The 22,137-nt window shown below is 41.0% G+C and overlaps 1 long non-coding RNA gene across 1 annotated transcript; it reads right to left on the bottom strand.

Moving 5' to 3' along the window:
• Positions 1 to 16,094: 16,094 nt before the first annotated feature.
• Positions 16,095 to 21,374, bottom strand: LOC114623225. Its single transcript, XR_003711731.1, has 4 exons — positions 21,085 to 21,374; positions 18,033 to 18,109; positions 16,859 to 17,000; positions 16,095 to 16,282 (listed from the first exon to the last, which is right to left on the bottom strand). It is a non-coding gene; the product is annotated as an uncharacterized LOC114623225 (long non-coding RNA).
• Between the last annotated feature and the right edge of the window lie 763 nt (positions 21,375 to 22,137).

The raw sequence follows: 22,137 nt of genomic DNA on the forward strand, positions 1-22,137 counted from the left end.
AGACATTTGACTTTCACATCAAGGTTTTTGATCCACTTTTCAAAATATTTTCTTGCATGGTGAGAGACATAGATCTAATTGCATTGTTCTATATGTAGATACTCAGTTTTCACAGTACCTTTTGCAGAAGAGGTTGTCTTTTTCATCCATGTATGTTTTTGACATATACTAGATGCCTGTAGCTACATCGATTGAGTTCTACGTCCTCTTCCTTAGTGACAATACCGTAGTTTTTATTACTGTGGCTCTGCAGAATAATTTGAGAGCAGTCACTATGACACTGCTAGGATTCATCTTCCTAGTTAGGATTGGTGTGGCTATTCGGGGCCATTTGTGATTCACATGAACTTCTTCTTCTTCTTTTTTTTTTTTTTAAAAAAAAGGATTAGTAAAAGGAAGATACAAACCCAGTCATACATCTAATATATCAAAAATGATTCTAAAATAGGACATAGAAAAACTAATGTAGATTGTTACAACTTCAACTATTTAGGGTGAATGTGGGCATTGTAGTGAACGAGGTAATAAACAGGCAGAAGTGGGGAATGCAAGAGAAGCAACGATAAGGGAAGGAAAGGACAAAGATGAGTGGGAAGGAATATTGTGGGAAGAGGAAACAGCAAGAGATGAGAAGAACTGAACAAGGAGAAATGAAAGATTTCTTAGTGTGCTGGATTGAACGGCTCCCATAGGCTCATAGTTTTGAATACTTGGTCCAAAGTTAGTGGAATGGCTTGAAAACAATTAGGAGGTATGGCCTTGGTGGAGGAGGTGTTTCACTAGGTGAGGAGTGGGGTAGACTTTGAGATTTCAAAAGCCCAAGTCAGGCCCATTTTGCTCTCTGTGCCCGCACTCGTGGATTATTTGTCAGCTCTCAGCACCCGCCTGCCTGTTGCTATGCTCCCTGTCATGGTGACAATGAACAAACCTTCTGACAGACACTGAAGGCAAACTCCCAGTTTTATAAGTTGCCTTGGTCATGGTGTCTCCTTACAGCCATAGAATAGCAACTGAGACACCAAATTATCAGAAAAATTGAAAACAAAATTAGATAAATGTAGGAAAGGGAATAGAAAAAAAGCCCTAAAAATAGTAGAAAAATACTACTAAAAACATGGTAGAAAGGTAGAACACATGGTTAAAAATTTTACAGAAAAAAAAGGAAAACAAAAACAAAGAGTACCCAATAGTAAAGAAGTTACAAAAATAAAACTAGGTGAATCTATAGAGACAGAAAGATGAGAAATAAGACACAGTATCAGAGCAGCTTCTTGCTGGGTGTTTGAAACTTGGAGACTTCCATTGCTCCACCCGGGGACGGGGTTAGGTCAGTCAGCTTGTGGATTCTCATCTTCTACAGTTCATTCTGGTGACCAGCCAGTGTTGCATAAGTGTGTGATGTCTGCCAGAGCTGTCTTCACTTTAGCAGCTTCTCTTGTGTACCAGGAACCTCTGCTTACTAGACTTGGTTTTGTTGTCTGGGAGCTGGGCAGGTTTCCTCTCCTACCTGATGTTTTCCAGATCATACTCAGTGAGGTGGCTAATGGTCTAGCTTGGAGATGACTCCCAAACGTGTTGGTGTGTCTTTGTCACAGCTCTAATATGGTGTAATCAATCCATGCTGAGAGGCAAGTTCCTATCTTTTGGTACCAGTGCCTCAGGAGTCATTTGCCTTTTTCTGGTATTGGTATGTATAGACACCTGAGCCAAGCTTCACCAATTACATATTCTTACTGGCAGTATTTGTCTCTTGGAACCAGTACAAGCACAGGAATAGCTTAGAAATCACTGTGGCAGAGGAGGGTCCAATAGCTATCTGGTTAGGTCCGTACTTTAGCCCAATCCCAGGGCAGGACACCAGCTATATGAACTTATGGCTATCTGCCTTGGCCCTCTATGGTACACTGAAGATCATCCTCCCGACTATGTTCTCACTCCCACCCCTCATATTGCAACTATGATGCCTTCATGGCTAAATAACTTTGCACGCATGATTCAGTGAAGGATCTTAGCATGAAGAGATGATCCTGGGCTTATTACACAGCCTCAGTGAAACATCAATAATTCTCACACGAGGAAGACAGGACAGGAAAGACAGGTGAAGTCATGAACCAATGGAAACATAGTGGAGTGATAGGGCCATGAAATGCTGTTGGCCTCTGGATGCTGAGAGAGTCAAGAAACAGATTGTCATGAAGGTGAAAGTACTGGCGGCACTTTGAGTTTAGCTCTGCAAGACTCATTTTGAGTTTCTGACCTCTAGAACTGTAAAAGGATAAACTCATGCTGTTTTAAGCTATTAATTTGTTACAGCATATACCTTTCTACCATGACAGTCTTTCAAAACAGATTTCTGCTTATGTTGTATATTATCCAATGAATGTCAGCCACCTCCAGCTCCTAGCTCTGGGCCCCAATAACCATCCCTGCTTGACATGAAGAAATTCTTCCACTGAATTGGGATTCTATGCTTTCTGGACTTTCCTCTCCCTACACACTGTGAATTCAATAAGGAAAAAAGGCTGCGTGTGACTCATCTTTGGACCTCAGCAACAAGGACCATGTATGAATAAACAGTAATTGTATGGACGAATTAAAACTTAATTGTACACAAACATGTGCCAGCAGTTGTAAATGGCTTAAGAGAAAGAAACTTTGCATAGATAGAGAATCACCCATATTAGCCTCCTTTTCTTCAGACAATAAAAAATAAGCTTTTAAGAAAGTATACTTATAGAAAAAGAAAATCCTGTTCTGATTTATGGGAGGATTTTTGAAAAGCTGACTAGACATATGCTCTGCTAGATAAATATCTTGTATGGAACTGAAAGCAGGGTGTGTGAAAACCTAAAGGGAATAAAATCTCTGTCTCAGGAACAGTGGGTGTGGCTTTGTTCCTAGCACATCAGTATTTCTGTAGACACTCCAGTGGCCGCTTGCAAAATTTTGATGGTCTGCTAGAACTAGCTTGATTCAGGCTGATATGGAACATGCATTTGAAACACTCGATCGTACAGGCTCCCACTCACTGCCTTGCAACAATAAGGAAACTTAAACGATTTCACCCCCTTCCCACCAACCACATTCCAGGTCTAAATTGTTTTAAGCTTTTGGACTTGATCCCGTAACAGTTCTAAAATACACGTGCACAGGGATATTCTCTGCAGTTCTCTTTGTAACAGGACTGGTTTGGAAGGGACCCAACTGTCAATCAACAGTAAAGTGGTTGAATAAATTATGGTCCATCTATAATCCAGAGGGTTATGCATTCCTTCAAAAGAATGAGGTTGTTTTATATATACTTCTTGCTTTATAATAATATTTCACTGTTCAAAACCCTCCAGGGCTTCTAGTTGCATTTATATAGTCTCTAAACTTCTTTCCTAAATCTAAAATGCCTTGTGCCTCCTTTTCTGACCCCAGGGCCATTCCTTGCTCTCCCATTTGGCTCCAGCATCCTGGCTTTCTATTTTAATGACTCGTTAGCAGCTATCCCAGTTTGTTTCTGCCACAGGTCCTTTGCACCAACTGTTGTCTCAGCTAGAATATTTTCTTTAGAGCAATGTTTCTCTGCCTTAATTATACATTAAAAGCATCTGTACCCAAGACTGCATCCCAAAGCAGGCAGTTTTATCTCTGAATGGGTCTCCAGGATCAGTTATTGTGGTTTGCTTGTTTGTTTGTTTGTAAGCTTCTGAGGTGATATATGGCATAGCTTAAAAACCAGGCTGGCTGCTGTTGGTGGCATCTTCCAGCATTAAAGGCATAGTCTAAGTGTCATCTCATTGTAGGCAGTGTACACTCTGCATTATTTTCAAAACTAAAGATTTCATTTATCAGGTGTTGCTTAGAAACCAAAGCGTAAGCAGAGGATGAGTAGGAGCTGGAGTTAAAAGTGTAGATGCAAAGGTGACCTGAACAGTACCTTGTGAAAGCCCTCAAAACTCAAATAGAAACAGGCCAAGAACTAGATGACTTTTCAAAGAAGCAGAACAATGGCTAGCAGGAATATGAAAAGGCACTTAACATCCCTAATGTATAGAGCAATGCAAACAATACCACAAAGTATCACATACTGTGGCTAGTATGGCAAGAGATGACAAGCGTCAGTGAGGGTGTAAAGACATTGAAACTCTTTGTATACTGGGATAGACATGTGTATTGGTGCAGCCATTATGAAAAACCATGTGACGGTCCTCAAAACAAACACCACAGGATCTAGCAATGTGACCTCTGCGTATACGCCCGAAGGAAGCAGAATGACTACTTTGCAAAGTTATCTATGTCCCTGTGCTCAGCATATGAGAGTTCTCAAAGTAGTCAGGATGTAGAAACAACTGGTGTTTGATTACAGATGCATGCATAATGAAATTCTTGTGCTCATATGCATTTAATAGAAGTGAGAACAAGATGATACCTTTCACAGGAAGAGATGCAAACTTGGAAGACATTGTGCTTAGTGAAATAAGCTAGACACAGAAAGGAAAGCTTGCCTAATCTCATCTATACACAGAATATTAAATAATCAAATACATTGAAACAGAGAGTAGATGATAATAAGGAGGGTCGGAGGGGAGGAAAACAGGGAGGCGCATATCAAAGGGTGCAGGTCTGCAGTTCTGTAGGACAAATTGGCCTAGAGATAGATGTATAGGAAGATGGATGGGGTTACCCTGGGGCTAGTAGGGATTTAACTGGATCTAGAATCACCTAGGGTACAGATCTCTGGACATAAGGTAGTTTCTGGATTATGTTAATCAATGTGGGATGACACAGGCTAAGTACTTTTCTGTAAGTTGGGGTCCTGGAGTGAATAAAAATAGAAAGTGAAGGCAGGTAAGGTTGCCAATGGATAAAAACATTTACCGTGCAAACGTGATGACATGGCTTTATGGAACCCTCCACATGTTGTCTCAGACCTGCACATGTATGCCTACACCGGCTGCCAGATATTACAAGATATTTGATCACATGGGGAACCTGAGATTATGATGGTTACTGGAAAAGCCTGTTTTAAGTTGTGGTGTGTTGAGAACTTGTGTTAGGACACACCTTTAATAACTTTGGCTGGAATGCAGATATGCCCCTAGTACACACCTTTAATCCCAGACATTGAAGTTAAAGTTAGTTTTTAGAAGGAAACACTCATGTTGAAAGTGATGTCTAGAGTTCTTTTTATATATTGGATATTAGTCCTCTATCAGATGTGGGATTGGTAAAGATGTTTTCCAAATCTGTTGGTTGTTGTTTTGTCCTATTGATGGTGTCCTTTGCCTTACAGAAGCTTTGCAGTTTTATGAAGTCCCATTTGTCAATTCTCGATCTTAGAGCATAAGCCATTGGTGTTCTGTTTAGGAACTTTTCTCCTGTGCCTAGTTATTTGAGGGTCTTCCCCACCTTCTCTTCTATTAGTTTCAGTGTATCTGGTTTTATGTGGAGGTCCTTTATCCACTTGGACTTGAGCTTTGTACAAAGAGATAAGAATGGATCAATTTGCATTCTTCTACATGTTGTCCTCCAGTTGAACCAGCACCATTTGTTGAAAATGCAGTCCTTTTTCCACTGGACGGTTTTAAATCCTTTGTCAAAGATCAAGTGACCATAGGTGTGTGGGTTCATTTCTGGGTCTTCAATTCTATTCCATTGATCTTCCTGCCTGTCTCTGTTCCAATACCATGTAGTTCTTATCACTATTGCTCTGTAGTACAGCTTGAGGTCAGGGATGTTGATTCCTCCAGAAGTTCTTTTATTGTTGAGAGTAGTTATAGCTATCCTGGATTTTTTGCTATTCCAAATGAATTTGAGAATTTCTCTTTCTAACTCTGTGAAGAACTGAGTTGAGATTTTAGTGGGGATTGCATTGAATCTGTAGATTGCTTTTGGCAAGATGGCCATTTTTACTATATTAACCCTGTCTCCAGACCACCAAATAACCCTATTAGAAAATGGGGTATAGAGCTAAACAAAGAATTCTTAACTGAGGAAACTTGAATGGCCGAGACACACCTAAAGAAATGTTGAGCATCCTTAGTCATCAGGAAAATGCAAATCAAAACCTCACACCTCCACCTCACACTGAGAGTCAGAATGGCTAAGATTAAAAACTCAGGTGATAGATGCTGTCGAAGATGTGGAGAAAGAGGAACACTCCTCCATTGTTGGTGGGACTGCAAGATGGTGCAACCACTCTGGAAATCAGTCTGGAGGTTCCTAAGAAAATTGGACATAGCATTACCTGAGGACCCAGCTATACCACTCCTGGGCATATACCCAGAAGATGCTCCAAAATATAACAAGGACATATGCTCAACTATGTTCATAGCAGCCTTATTTATAATAGCCAGAAGCTGGAAAGAACCCAGATGTCCTTCAACAGAGGAATGGATTTTTAAAAAATGTGGTACATTTACACAATGGAGTATTACTCAGCTATTAAAAACAATGAATTTGAGAAATTCTTAGGTAAATGGATGGAACTAGAAAATATCATTCTGAGTGAGGTAAGCCAATCACAAAAGAACACACATGGTATTCACTCACTGATAGTTGGATATTAGCCCAGAATCTTGAAATACCCAAGATGCAACTCACAGACCACATGAAGCTCATGAAGAAGGAAGACCAAGTGTGGGTGCTTTGGTCCTTCTTAGAAGGAGTAACAAAAAACTCAAGAGTGCAAATATGGAGACAAAGTGTGGGACAGAACCTGAAGGAGGGGCCGTCTGGAGACTGTTCCACCTGGGTATCTGTCCCATGTCTACCAAAGGTAGACTCTGATGTGGACATCAGGAAGTACATGCTGACAGGAGCCTGATATAGATGTCTTCTTAGAGGTCTGCCAGAGTCTGACATATTCAGAGGCAGATGTTCACAGCTAACCATTGAACTGATCAAGGGGTTCCCAATGAAGGAGTTAGAGAGAAGGCTGAAGGAGCTGAAAGAGTTTGTGGGCTCCATGGGGAAAGCAACAATACCAACCAACCAGAGCTTTCAGGGTCTAAACCACCAGCCTAGGAGCACATAGGGAGGGACCCATGGCTCCAGATGTATATGTAGGGGAAGATGGCCTTGTCGGGCATAGGTGGGAAAGGAGATCCTTGGTCCCATGAAGGCTGGACACTGAGTGTGGGGGAATTCGAGGGTGGGGAGGTAGGAGTGGCGGAGGTAGGTGGGGGCACATCCTCATAGAAGCAGGAGGAGGGGAGATGGGATAGGGGGTTCCTGGGTGGGGGGGAATGGGGTAAGAGAATAAGATCTGAAATGTAAGTAAAATATCCAATATAAAAATAAAAACTAAAGTGATGTCTAATTGAATGACAAAGTGTTGAATCAGAGAAAGATTTGACAGAATAGTATATGCCAAATTCTCACAATAAGAGAGAAAGGGATGCTAGTTGAAGGGCAGTGGAGAGAGAAAAAAGAAGAAAAAAGAGGCAATTCTATTTGGAGAGTTTTATAGAGACAGGTTGCAGAGAGAACAAGCTAGAGACAGGAGACTACAGAACAAGCCAGAGAGTGAGAATGAGCCAGAAGATTGCTGGAGTTAATTTCAGGCCAAGTAGAGCAATTCAGTGAGAAGATCAGAGAAGCCAAATTGAATCAGTCAGCTTAGAGAGGAGTTTGGGTCAGAATAGCTGAGTTGAACCAGGTGACTAGAGATCAGAAAGAACAAGAAAGGGCGAGCTTACTCAGCAGCAAATCTCAGAGCTGAAAACATTCTAGGCCTATATAAGACTCTATGTAGGCCAGATGTTTCCAGGACTAAGGTGAGCAGACTGAGGCAGTAAACCTCAGAGATGACAACTACTACAGGCGAATAAAAGATCTCTTTACAACCAGATACATACATGCCATATACATAAACACATTAATGATAACTAAAATGTAAGTTTTAAAAAAGAGAAAGCACGCGTACAATGTGTCCAGCTGCCCCAAACTCCCACCACCGTGCCTTCTCTCCTGTGATAGACCATCCTCTCAAACTGTGAGGCAAAATAAATGGTGGACTCACAAAGGTGCCTTATCAAGCATTTTGTCACAAGAATGAGAAAGGTAACTAACACAAATGTGTCTTGAAAAACTTGCTAAGAGAATTCTTACTAGTTGGACAAAAAAAGTAATAGTAATTTTAATTTCCAAGAGAGGACAACGTAGCAACATAGCATCAGACAGCATTTAGACTCCTTTGTTGATCTGTAACTGTAATCTTGTGCTACTTTCTTTACTTGTCTGAGAAAGACTGTAATAGTACTCAGACATTTTAAAGAATAATGGTGAATAACCATGAAAGGCATACAGTGAATGTGGGTAAGTTACATTTGCTTTTGTTAAGCAACAAGTGTTTGAGGCAATGGATGTCTTACAACTCAAACAGAATAGAAATATCATGGGATCTGAGGATCAAAGACAGTTTTTGTATATAAACAACATGGAGTATTCATTGTAAAGTTTGAATTTGGAGCGACAGAGAAAAGTGTGAGAGAAGCCAGCATCATGCCAAGAAAGAAACAAGAGAAAGAGGGGTCAGGCAGAATTCTGTAGCAAGTTGAGGGATGAGGGAGTTAAGCAGGAGTAAAGAGCCTGTCTAGAGAGACAGTGCAACTGTATGTCAAGATGGCCCAACCTTCTGCTTTCCATCTTATAGCAGACATGTCTTTAGTGTCAGCATTACCTGTGTTAATTGCTGTAGATGAGAGAGACTGTGATTGGAAATAGATCTGTCACAGGCAGAGGCAGAAATGAGCATCGTAGGAGGCAGGATTTGAATGACCATTTCCTTCAGGGGGAGCTTGTGTGGTCTCCTGGAGGTTGATTCTGGGGCATGAGTTCAGCAACCTCAAAGTAGCAAGCTTTCAGGGCTTCCCTGGGATATATTTCAAACCAGTTCCAAGTGGCAGTGCTGGATGCTCCCATAGGACAATTCAGTTGCTCTTGGGGAGTGTGCTGGTTCTGACAGGAATGGAAGCACACACAGTCAGGCTACTGACTGAGGAAAGTCCAAGGACTGAATGAGATGAATACTGAGGAACAGGCAAAAATCAAGGAAAAGCATCTTTGATAGAATTGCAAGGGGAAGGTGTGACATAGCAAGTAATAAGTCACTTATCAGTGACTTAAAATAAGTAAAGAGCAACTAACAACAGTAAGCAGCCACTAAGCCACTTCTCTTGTTGGAGAGACAAAATATCTGATAAGACCAACCTAAGGAAGAAATGATCTATAGCTCACACTTAGATGGTACAGAGAGCATCCTAATAGAGGAGGCATGGCAGCAGGAGTGGAGGAGGCTGTTTACATTGCATCTATAGTCAGGAAGCAGAGAGGGATGAAGGCTGGTGCTCAACTCACTTTCTTCTTTCTTGTCTTTCTGTCTATCCAAGATTCCAGGCCACTGGATACTGTTACCTACATTTCAGGTGGACCTTTCCTCAAAAACAAAGCAAAGCAAAACAAAACAAAAAATACACTCTCCTCACAACATATATCTAAATTAAAGAGACTTAAAGTATTTATGGATTTGCTTCTTATAACCAAAAGTGTTAGATAAAAAGTTCCTTGGATATTTATGAAATCTTGGAGGAGATGGAGGTGTCTCCTTTAAATACAACCTTAAAGGCAAACCCACAGAAAACCCTGATAGCTTGTGCTATATTCAAACAAGAAACTTCTATTTGATGAAACCTACCAAGAACAGTTGAAAAGACATAAAAATAACCAAAACAAAATTCAAACAACAAAATAGTATCATTTCAGCAAGTTTAAGAAAAAAAGAATCTTATCTAAATATATAAAGAACTCATACACACAGATAAGAACTGACCAAAATTTGGAGGGAGGGCAAGAAGAAAAATATCAAACAAGGAAAAGGCCATAAAAATAAAAATAGACACACAGTCTGAGGGCAAAGCAGGCGAAAAAAATGTTTACTTAAAACAGTGTAGATCTGAGCAGGAATCTCTTTTGCAACCCAAATCTCCAAGATTGCTTTTCATGAAAACGGCTCAGTGCAGACAGGGTCCAATCACGGACTTTCAATTGTTTGGAGGAGGATAGGTTATTATAAACTTGTTTTTTAAAGTCAACTGGCAGTTAAATATTGTGAAACATTAGATATTCATTCCCCACTGCACCCAGCGTCTTCACTTTCTTAAAACTATCAACACTATTTTCTCTGCACAGAAAAGCAGCTCACTGTGACATGTAACTTCCAGCTTCCATCTGCCTCCATCAATGAGAGATGTCAATCCATCAATGTGAAACTACTTTTATGCCTTTTACTCTACCTCACAAGCCCCTCACCTCCATCTTGGCTTAACTCACTCTTCTGGAAACAGCTAAGTTGTCGGGTTTCTCCTGACCCGCATCTGCTGACTCAGTTCCCCTTCTACGTGTTTTCATTGCACCAAGTACATAGTTCTTGTAGGTAATGTGGCCATATTTATTTACATATCTAATTGTGTATTTGTCTCTACCGTGTTGGTTCCTATTCTCATTCCCTACAGTGATGCTTTTCAAAGTGGGGCAGTTCTCCTCCCCCAGGAACATTTGGCAGAACAGAGAAGCATTGTCAGATTTATTTATTTTTATGTTATGTGTATAAATGTTTTACCTGTATGTATGCATATATGCATTATGTATGTATGTATGTATGTATGTATGTATGTATGCATATACGTGAACTATGTGTATGCCTGGTGTCCATGGGGGTCAGAAGACAGTGGGAGAGCCCCTGGACTAGAGTTATGGATGGTTATAAGCCAACATGTAGGGACTGAAACCTAGTTCTCTGGCATCAAGTGCTCTTAACCACTGAACCATCTCTTTAGCTCCTAGAAACAAAACAACAGTACCAAGTAAGAGGGGGAAGACGGCCACAGTATTTGGTGTAGAGAAAGCAAAGATATTGCTAAACAATCAATAGTTCTATTTAGTTCTCCACAAAGTATTCAGCCCAAATGTTAATAATTGAGAACCCATGTGCTATATTTAGTTATCCCATTGTTTGAGATATAAAGGCACTCACTTTCTCCCTCCAATCTCCACAAAATTATGTATCGAGACAGAAAAGGAAATTCAGTTATCTTTGTTTTTGGGTAATTTGGTTTCACCATGTAGCCCAGGCTGGTCTTGAACTGGAGATCTTCCTGTCTCAGTCTCCTAAACACTGGTGTTACATTTTTGTGCCACAGTGTTGTGTCAGTGTTTTTGTGTCTGCATGTTCATGTGTGTGCAGAAGTATTCAGCTTAAAAAAAAACCTTTCAAGTCTAATTTTCTACTACATGCCATTGGCAAAAAAGTAAAATAAAATAAAATAATCTATGATAGGAGGATGCAAGGGACATAAAGTGAGAGGGTGCAGGAGCAAGGTCTGGAGCACGGCCGGTGTTTCATCAACATGAGCTCACTTTCGCAGTCCGGTACAAAGCCTAAATCACAGACTGCAAAAGCTGCTGAAAGGAGCCATAACCACTCTGTAGCCAAGTCCTTTGACTGCATAGCTGGAAAGCTGTGAGTATGAAGGTCAGCCTTGCTCAACCTTGACCTCATAGCTGAGTTTCCAGCTTCAGTGGCGAAGCAAAATTTAATGCATGTCTCGGAAAGAAACTGCAAGCTGATTCATCAAAAAGAAACAATTATCCCTTTGGTTTGGATTATAAGTACAATTTGTAGGTATGTAAAAATTTAAAAAAAATAGAATACTCACAGAGCATTAATTCAATTGAGTAATGTTACCAGGAGTCTTACAGGGGTTTATTTTAAAATTACATTTCTGGCATTTATGCAAAAACAGGCAAATATATTAAATACAAAGTTAAACAAACAATGCATTCTTTCTACTGTAGGATATCTAGTCACAATCCAGAATTATTTAAATAGTTTGTCATAAAACACTCAAATATCCACAGGGTGTTTTTTGGCAAATACGCAAAAATGTAACTACCTAGTAATGATTCCACTTTTCTTGACACAGACAAGCAAGTTTCTTAGTCAAATGTAGCTTAGAGACATCATCTAATCTGACATCTTAGATTCTAACATGCTGTGGGTTTTTTTAAAAGACTAGTATTTCTATAATTTTACACTTATTTGTTTGCATATGTGTGTGTACCTGGAGGTCAGAGGACAACTTAAAGGTTCAGTTCTTTCCAAGATTAAACTCAGGTTGTCAGTCTTGGTGGCAAGCACCTTTCCCCACCGAGCCCTCTCACTGGCCCCAGACTATGCACACACACACACACACACACACACACACACACACACATATCCATCCCAACACCCATGTAATCAAAATTTAAACAAATTATGGCAAATAAAAGAAAACATTTATATTTTAACAATGTTTTAACATACGTGGGCTTTATTAGGTGTTCCATGTATAGTCATCTGGTATGTTTAAAGAGTGAGCAATCATATAAAAGGAAATATGGTCATAAGTGATTGAAGTAATAAAATCCCCAAACTAAATAACAACTCATAATTCATAGTACGGCATATATTAGATTTCATTACATCAGTATATAGCTTAGCAGTAAATTCTCCTGACGGCCATAAACCTGCAAGGTGTTGTCATCCTGAAAAATGAAGGAGAGGGAGTTGCTGAGGGTACAAAATGGATAAATCTTCCCCAGCGTAGTGCCTTCAAGTTGCAAAGTTGTAGTGCACTGCCCCCTAGTGGCAGAATTTGAGTCCTTTGTAATAAGGGGATTCCTGCTTCCTAAAGGAAAGAAAGGCTGTCTATCCATCTTGCTATACCCACCTCTGAGGTGGGGCTCTAAAGGGCTTCTCAGGCACAGTGCAAACAGATCTGCTGTTCATACACTAGGCTGTCAAGGATCTGGGTGTAAGCTTTATGTTCACTTAACCTTTTAATTCCAAGCACTGTGGTTATTTTCAAAGCCACTCAACATACTTCTATTTTTAAAATGCACCTAGTTGTGGCTTTGGAAGAATTACTGTGGCTGTAGGATTTTGGACTTTGGACTAGTTTGTATTTTATCCTTGTCTTTTAGCAGATTGAAATTAATGGAGAGCAAATGCCTTACAAAGTGTCCTTGCACAGATAGATGAAACCATTACACTGAGTTTAAGATTCTATAACTTGAAAGCAGCATCAGTAGTGTTACTGATTGAATATACGGTGTCATGCACAAAGGCTATCATTAAATATTTGTGTGCAAGAGAGAATCAGGCCAGCATCACATCTGAGTCCATGATCCAAACATGCCTTCCTCTACTTCTCGTGTTTTGGCAAGAGAGTTGGTGACGAAGCAGGGAACTTAAGCCAGCTTTCTGTCTTAGATGGACTTTCAGCATTCACTAAGATAAAGAAACAGAACATGGGCCACTTCTCAGTAACAAATATGTCTTCCTTCAAGATTTAAAAAGGCCACATATTCCAAGCCAAGATCAATCTCAAGCTTGGAAGACTAGTGTAAAGCAAACTAGCAGGATGTGACATGTTTGAAATCCAGGAACACTGTCAGTGTAAAAGGCAAAGTCTGGAATCAGCTGGGTTCCATCCTCATCAAAGCCACTATGGATACACTTCATGCTCTTTCCATCTTAGGAGACAGAAACTTCATTCAGGGTCAAGTGTTCAAAATAAGCAGGAGTGAGTGACCCTAGGTCACTGAGGACCCAAGACCTTAGGTCTTGGTTATCAGGCCTCAATTTGTTTTGATGGTACTTGGTGTTTCCCTCATATAATTCTGCACTGTAAGGTCTTGGCATAATTCAGTGAGTATATTTTTACAAACGTATTTTGTAAAAATACGTTCTATCATTAGCTCTATCTTACAGTTGAACAAACGGATGCACAGAGGTTGGTCTTCCTAAGGTTAAGGAGGATGTGCAAGGATTGAGGCTCATGTGGTCCAACCCATAACCAGCTTGGAACGACTTGGACTCAGCTGTTTCAGATTTCCCATAGTGACTTGCAGACAGGATGGCTCTTGTTAATAGAAAGGCTCTCCTCTGTCACTGACAGGATTACACCCGACTGTTCACAAGTTCTTCCTCTCCCCAGTCTCCTAGTGATCTCAATCCTGGCCCTGCTTATTCTTCACAATAAACAGAATAGAATAATCCACAGTACTGTGAACATGAAGGCAGTTGTGGTGGTACATGGCTTTAATCCCAGCACCTGGAAGGTAGAGGGAGGATAATCACTGTGAGCCAGCCTGGTCTACATAGTGAGCTGCAGGCCAGCCAGAGCAACATAGGGAGACCTTGTCTCAAAACAAAAACAAAACCCCCAAACACACAAAAAACCCAAACCACCATAAGTTCATTCTACATTTTCCAAGAAATCTGCATATTGGCTCTCATTTAGAACTCAGTAGCGAAGTGAGGTAGATGGCAGCTTGGCTTTGGGAGGAAGTCTCCTTCAAATGAGAAGTTGCCCTTATTATGCCATAGTTTCAATCATAACAGGTGGGTAGCCTGGTACATCCTATTCCTGTTAAGTCAAAGTCTCATCAGTGGGGATGGGGAAATGGCTCAGAAACTAAGAGCAAGGCTGCTCTTCCAGATGACCTGGGTTCAATTCCCAGCACCTGTATGGCAGCCCACAACTGTTTGCATGTAACTCAAATTCCATGGGATCTAACACCCTCACACAAACATGCAGACAAAACAGCAGTGCACATGAAATAAAAATAAATCATTTTTAAAGCAAAAACAAACAAAACCAAAAACTGAACTCATCTGTGCTAGTCCATCTCTTGGTATTGCCTTTTGTTTTGCTTTAATGATGTTCAAGAATTCCTTTTACCACAAGGACCATTTTTATTTTTAAAGGAAGGCTCTACCTCACTGGAGAGCTGAAAAGAAAAGAATAAATTTCAAGATGGGTTTCAAAATATAATCGAGGATCAAAGGAAAATTTTTCTGGAAATTAAATAAATTCACTTTTTAATATTTTCTAATCTTTTAAGATATCTTTTTTTTAATAGTCTCACTGTACAACTCAGGCTGATCTCAAACTCAAAAGCCAGACATCTGTCTCCCAAGTGCTGGGATTACAAGAGTATACCACCATGTTTACCTAGTACATCTGACTTTAAAATACATTAGGATCATGTTGTAAAGGCCAACAGAAGTGTCTTTTTGAACACCTTTTGTGTGTATGTGAAAGAACTGTAATATGCACATGCAGACTTGGATGAGTTTGTGAGTTTTCACTGTAATGGAACGTTGCTGTCTGTAGATCACCATCGGAAGCTCTTGTGCGCAGGGCAGGAGTTCCTCCTACTGACTTGCTCACTGCAGGTCATCACTCACTTCTACCAAAGAGCCTCAAAACTCACAGCAGGGAGAAGAACATGTACTTTTAAATTAGCTTATGATTTGAAAAGTCTCTGCTGATTAGCACCTAGGTATGTGGGGTTTTGTTTTGGTGTCAAGATAGGATCTACGTGGCCCTCCAAGTTCTGTAACTCACTATATAGATCAAGCTTGCCTGTGCCCTCAGTTCTAGGATTAAAGGTGAGTGCACAATGCCCAGCTCAGTTCTAGTTCTCAAAGAAGTATTGAAAACCAAGTGTGGTTTGTCTTAGTATTTTTCCAATGTTTTCCTAATACTTTATTTTTTAATTTTCTAACCTACATATTGATTAGCACTGGGGCATGTGTACCTGTCCATATAGAGAAGTTACGTAAGTCCAGATTAATATACAATCACAATTTTTTTCTGGATGGCAGGATGCAAAATAAATCTAGGTAGAGAGCAGTTGGGAGCGTTGGGAGAGGCCATCCCCCAGTCCTGGGAACCCAGAGTAAACTTTCCCTTCTCTCCATTGGTTACTTTGGAAGATGATATTTGTTCAGAGCTGGTCATCCCTTCCCCTATTACACACCTGTAGGTTAGGCCTTGCTATGACTTCCTCAACCCTACAACCATTCGGCTTGTATGAAATGCTGTGTCCTTTAGGAACCTGGCTGATTATCCAACCAATGAAGAAATGACTAAGGCAGCCTCTCTCATCTCCAAGCAGTTAATCAGCAGCCAAAACTATATTAGAAAGTCTGGAGGAAGTGATTAGAGAAGTGAGTTCAATTATCAGAGTAAGCGTTGGAGTGCGAACATCCCAACCATGGTTACAATCAACATTTATTTAAAGTGAGGCATCTGTAGACAAATAATTCTTAAACTGTGACTCGGGTTGACCCAGCTTCATAGACATGCACTGAGATGCGGCAGCTCCACAGGTCTCCACCACAGATCTCTTTTTGCCCATTCTCTCTCCTTCCTTTCAGTTAGGGCTTAGGGTAGAATTTGTCCTAAAGAACAAAGAGGAAAATAGCAGGTCATGAACCATGAATGAAACTCATTACAATGAGTTACTTTCTGCTTATAACTTAAGAAACTGTATTTCCAACCTCTAGGAACTATGTGCGTTTTGAATGTAAAACCTCACAAAGCTCAGAGTATAGGTCAGCAGAGTACCAAGGAAGAAAGAAAGCCTATAGACTTGTCTGGTATCAGTAGGGTCTGGGGACGGAAGTCCAACCCATCCCAGGAGCTAGAAGATCACCCAGTGGAGTTCACATAACTAAAATTCTTCATTAGAGCAGGACCTGGAGTTCAGGGGAAACAACAGTGGCCCATGAGGCAGAAAACCCGGGCTCTGGTCTAGGCCTTTCATACTAGAGCTTCACGATTTTAGATGTCACTTCAGCTCCAAGTCTCACCATGTTGTTCTTTAAAGCACAGCTGACAGTTATGATAATCTCACTTGGCTGCTGAAAGGTACTCATGTGGCGTGATTTGGAGAAAACTAAAGAGTGCACAATCGCATGTTTCTCCTATTCCTGAATCTGCACTCTAAGTGACCAACAGTGCGAGACTTATCAAACCTGCTCTGCTGCCTCATAGTTTGTCCTCAGCTCCGCAGGGATGACCTGATGCCTCATGGTCTTACTGTGAGCTCCTCAGGAAGCCTTCCTATGACTTCTTTCACATCTTCAGTCTCCTATGGTGTGCCGTCTCACATTAACCCTGTGACAGGAACAGAAGAGTCACATTACAGAGCTATCACAAAAAAGCAGTGCTTTGAGACAGCATCTCACAGTGTAACCCTGGCTAGCCTTGAATCCAGACAGACTCATTTGCTTGTCCCTAGCTGGCCTTAAACTCACAACTGCCATGACTGACCATCCTCTTGCTTCTGCCTCCTCAATGCCAATGCCTGTACTCCTGTGTCAGCTTCATGTGGTTTCTGAAGGTCATCAGGCCTGTGGGGCTCACTGAGGCAGCTCCTCTACCCAGGATTTTTCTTTTCTAGTGAGCAATATCCCTAAGACATATAACTCAAGACTTGACTGAAAAAGAGCAAACAGTTCAAATCATTAGGTAAGATGGAAACCAAAAGCATTTCACACCCTGGTTCTTTTTTGAAGCAACATATGGGTCTCTTAAAAGCACTATAACAGCATTCCTACTTCAGAAGAAGCAACTCAGAAAAGATTTCAAATGTTTATCTTGCTCTGAAAACATGAGTAGAGTACGTCCTTCCTTCTGCTCTGAGACCAGGGTGTTAACTGATGAGGACCAGGGAGATGGTGAGCAGAGGGGGCACCTGCTGCACAAGTCTAACAACCCACGTTCCATCCCTGGACCCCATGGAGAAAGGAGGACTCCCAGAAGCCCTCCTCTGACCTCCACAAGCACACTCGGGTAGATATGCAAATGATAAAATACTTTTTTAAAAGATATAAGGAACTAAAAGTTACGCTGAGGAGCCCTAACATCACTGATGCTTCCATCCAGTTCTGGACCACAAAGGGAAGTCCACGGCAGTTAGAAAGCTCTAACACATCCACAGGTCACACGAACATGTGAGAGCAAGTGCTCAGGACTTCAGCCTCTTCTCAAAAGAACACACACTAAACAAAAATAGTTTAATTTAGATCTGATACGTACAAAACAAAGTAAAGCACGTTTTGGAACTATAAGAATTCTTTAAAAAGTACTGCATGCAGGAAGAACAAGGAGAGGAAGAAGAGGGTAACAGAAAACACAGGTACTCACAATTTGATATTTATTGAATCCTGCAGCATCACAATACCATTTCTGAAAACCATCCAGCCACTTGCTTGACACTGCAACTGTAATGACCACATTGTCAGTTGTCACAATCCACTTACATTACACTTATCTGCAATGCATCTACAGGCAAATGACTGGTAGTCTTATAAACCTAAGAAGTAGTGTCTGTTTGTATATAATGCAGATAAATTATTTTACCCATGAAGATGTTTTGCTCAAAATTAAAAGTGCCTCATATTCACAAATATACTTCCTATTACTTTGAGTTTCAAAGTTTAACGCTTTCTGTCCTTATGTCACCTGCTACCATCAGAATTCAAATGAGATGGGACAGAAAGATGACTTGGGACATTCTATCATTTGTAGTTGCAAAAATAAATTTTCTTTTCAAAGTGGGTGGAGCTATGGGTGGCAGGCTTCTCTTATTCTCCATTTTTTTTAGTCTACATAATCTCACTTGCACATCATCTTTAAAATATACTTATTTCTGGAAAAAGTTTTATACCATCAATTAATCATTTAAATAGTAATAGATTAGTAAAAAAAAAAACATATTTTCCTCCTCCCAAAACAGCTAACTGTTCATCAAAGGACTATTCCTAGATGAACAGTACATGGATAAGGAAAAATACTTCACGTTAAAACTCTTATTGTACCTTGCCCCTCGCCACCTGTGCAGTGTGGGAAAGTTGGTCCTAGGGAAGGAGTGCTCTTTCCAGCTGCCTCAGGCAGGAGAAGTGGTACCACCCTCACCTTGGCAAAGCAGGCGAGCTGGTGGGATGAATAACTCAGCTACCACCCAGGTCCGGATCCAGGGCTTTTAGTGGACCCTATATCCCCAATATGTACCCCATCTATGAAACTGCTGGAGCACATGAAGGGGCTGGTTCTGCAGATCCAAAGCTGTAGGACCTCCATGACACAGGACAACAGGATATCCAAGAGGAGTCCTGTGAGGATCTAGAATTGATAGTGTAGCTGGAGTCAGAGACCTCAAATCAGATCAATGACTCACTGCAATGAACACTTAAAAGAAAAACTGTTTGGGTGAAAGGGTACACTGTGTGACACAGCAGCTTCCACAGCGATACTTGTTTGTTTTCTTTGGGAGGAAGTTTGTAAGAGCAGATGAAAGATACGAAAGGATGGGGAGATGAGTGGGGTCAGGGTGCATTATGTGAAATTTATAAAGAATCAATGAGAAATTAAAAAAAGAAAACTGCCCATGATGATGTTATATTATGTGTTTATATTCTAATGTAGCTATTTACCATAATAACTAAACAAAAGTTTGGCTACTTGGATTATCTTCAAAAACCAACCAACTGAACAAATAAACAAAAAACTCTTTTAATGTAACAGAGCATGCCTGCAATCTCAGCACTCAGAAACCTGACTCATTAAGAGTGTGAATTCCAGGCCTTGTCTAAACAAACAAACAAACAAACAATTAACAACAACAACAAAAACAACAAAATAGGGGCTAGAATATAGCTCAGCCTTAAAGTTCATGCCTGGCATGCAAAGTACTCTTCTCCAACAATAAGGCAAGAACAACCTCACAAGCCTGGAGAACAAGACTGAGCCTGAGATGGGTAACCTAGAAGAGGCCAAGGAAGCTGGACAGTACCTGGTTAACAAGACAGATGTGGTACAAGCAAGAAAGTAGACTAAGCTTAACCAATCTTTTTAAATTGAGATGGGTAGGGAATCACATGTGTGATGCCAGAGAATATTAAATCCTTTTTTCATCTTTATTTTCTTTCTCTTTTTTGAGATGGTATCACTCACTGGCCTGAACTTTTGAAGTATGCTAGGCTCACTGGCCAGTGCACTCAAGGGATCCACCTATCTCTATCTCTCCAAAACTAGGACTAAAAGCATGGAATAAGATTTCAGACTTGTTCTGGCCTTTCCTTCCTTCCTTCTTTCCTTCTTTCCTTCCTTCCTTCCTTCCTTCCTTCCTTCCTTCCTTCCTTCTGTCCTTCCTTCCTTCTAGTTTTCTGAGGCAAGCTTTCAATTAGCTCCCTCTGACTTCTTATTCTTCAGAACAGATTACTACATGGTTTCCTTCAACCTTAGAAATTATCATGTATAAAACATAGGAAAATTAACATAGTAAAGGACTAATGACACACTCAGTTGGTATAGTACCTGCCTAGCCCTGGCTTCCACCTTCAGCACCACTTAAAACCGGTGTGGAAGTACACATCTGCAATGTCAGCACTCTTAGGGTTGAGGACAAAGCATCAGAAGTTCAAGGTCACCCTTCAATGCACAGCTGAGTATAAAGCAGCTTGGGCTACATGAGACCTGATTCAAAAGATACAAATATGAAAGGGTAGAAAAAAATCTAAAAACAAATGTATTGGAGATAAACTGTAAACATAGTTAGCAGTGATTATGATAACGATTGGTATTTACTTAGAGTAAATATCACTTATAGTGACAGGCATTGTTCTATTAGCTCTTTCTACATTAGTTTGACTAAAAGCCTATTGCAGAAAATGACGTAGGCTTATGGAAGGAAGCCAATAAGAGCTCTGTTAAAATCAGGTCTCTAATACCAAATACACACACGGAAGCAGAATGTCTTAAATTTAGTGAGGTTCCTTAAAAATCTGTCAAGTGGGTGAAATTAATGAGTTCACAATTTCTCGGAATGTGAGGGCGTCTTTAAAAGTTATTCCAATTTATACCGCCAGGGGGCACAGAATAGCTTAATAACAAAACAAAAAACTGGTTGGAGAACACTACTCGCAGTGAATGCGGTTTGAAATAGTCTGTCATTCTAGTACACGACAGATTTTTTTTCTAGTGTATACGTTAAAAATCCTTCCAGCCCTGCAGCTCTTGCGCATGTTCCATATTCACCAAGGTTAACCTGAAACTTCACTATAAATCCGTTTTATCGCCCTTGAATTCTGGCAGAAGCTCGAGGGACAGAATGAGGGCTCACAGGCTAATTGTTCCGAGCACCGTTGACGTGTCCAAGTACTCTCTCAGGTCACTGCGGCACAGTCCGCTCACCTACCTCCTCACCTCCCCAAGCTGTCCAAAGGCGGAGGGGAAGGAGACCAAACCGCTGTCCAGCCATGGCCAGCTCCTTCCGACAGAGGTCCCGGTTCCAAACTTCATGCTGGCTGGGCCTGGCACAGAGAAACCAGTCCTTCGCGTGGGACTGGGCCTCCACGAACCTTCCGCGCAAGACTCAGCTACAGCAGAAGGAGGGCAAGTTGCTGGGAAAATAAAACTGCGATATCCACCAAGGAGGACCCGGCACCCTACCAGCAGGCCTAACAGCCATGTTGGCCTCAGTGAAGCGCCGCCTTCTGGGTAAAGTCCTAGAGGGTGCGCCAGGCTCTGCGCAGGCCTCCTGCGGGAGGCAAGGGAGGGTGCCCGCGCACGCGCAGCTCAGTCGGCCCAAGAAGTGGTAAGTCTTGAGTGAGCTCTGTGCGGTAGGCTGGTCATTTTGCGCGCCTTTTCCAAGAAACACTCCTCGTGACACGATGGGGAAAAGAGCAAGAAGTTAGGAGACGGAACAGGGTGTTATTCAGGGTTCTGTTAACAGGAGGGAAGTTTTATGGTACTAATGGAGCCATTACTCGGAGACAGGTAATGTGGTAAAAAGATTTTCCGGTTGGAAGAAGGGGGTTCTAGGATGCCAGAGGATCCTCAGATGCTCGAATTCATTATGTCAAATGGCGCAACATTTTAGTACAGTCTACAAACATTTTGTGCATTCTTTAAATTACCCCTAGATTCCTTTTAATGCGGGATATAAAATAAACACTAAAAATAGTTGTTATGCCGAATCATTTCTGGAAATCACAAAGGAAAGATGTACATATATATACTCCTCTGAAATCTATGATGGACCAAATCTGTAGATATGGAATCTTCAGGTTCAGGAAAGTGGCTTCCCTTTCTCCACCTAACGATCCATAACAAACCATCTTAGTGGAAAGTTAGGTCAGATACCCTTTAAAAATATTAAGTGTAAAGCACGTGCTTATGATCCTACTAGAATTCAGTAAGGCGATGCAGAAGGACCACTGCTAGAGTTGCTTACATGGTGAATTTGACA

Source organism: Grammomys surdaster, unplaced genomic scaffold (assembly GCF_004785775.1).
Source record: "Grammomys surdaster isolate TR1022 unplaced genomic scaffold, NIH_TR_1.0 64, whole genome shotgun sequence".
Lineage (NCBI taxonomy): Eukaryota > Metazoa > Chordata > Mammalia > Rodentia > Muridae > Grammomys > Grammomys surdaster.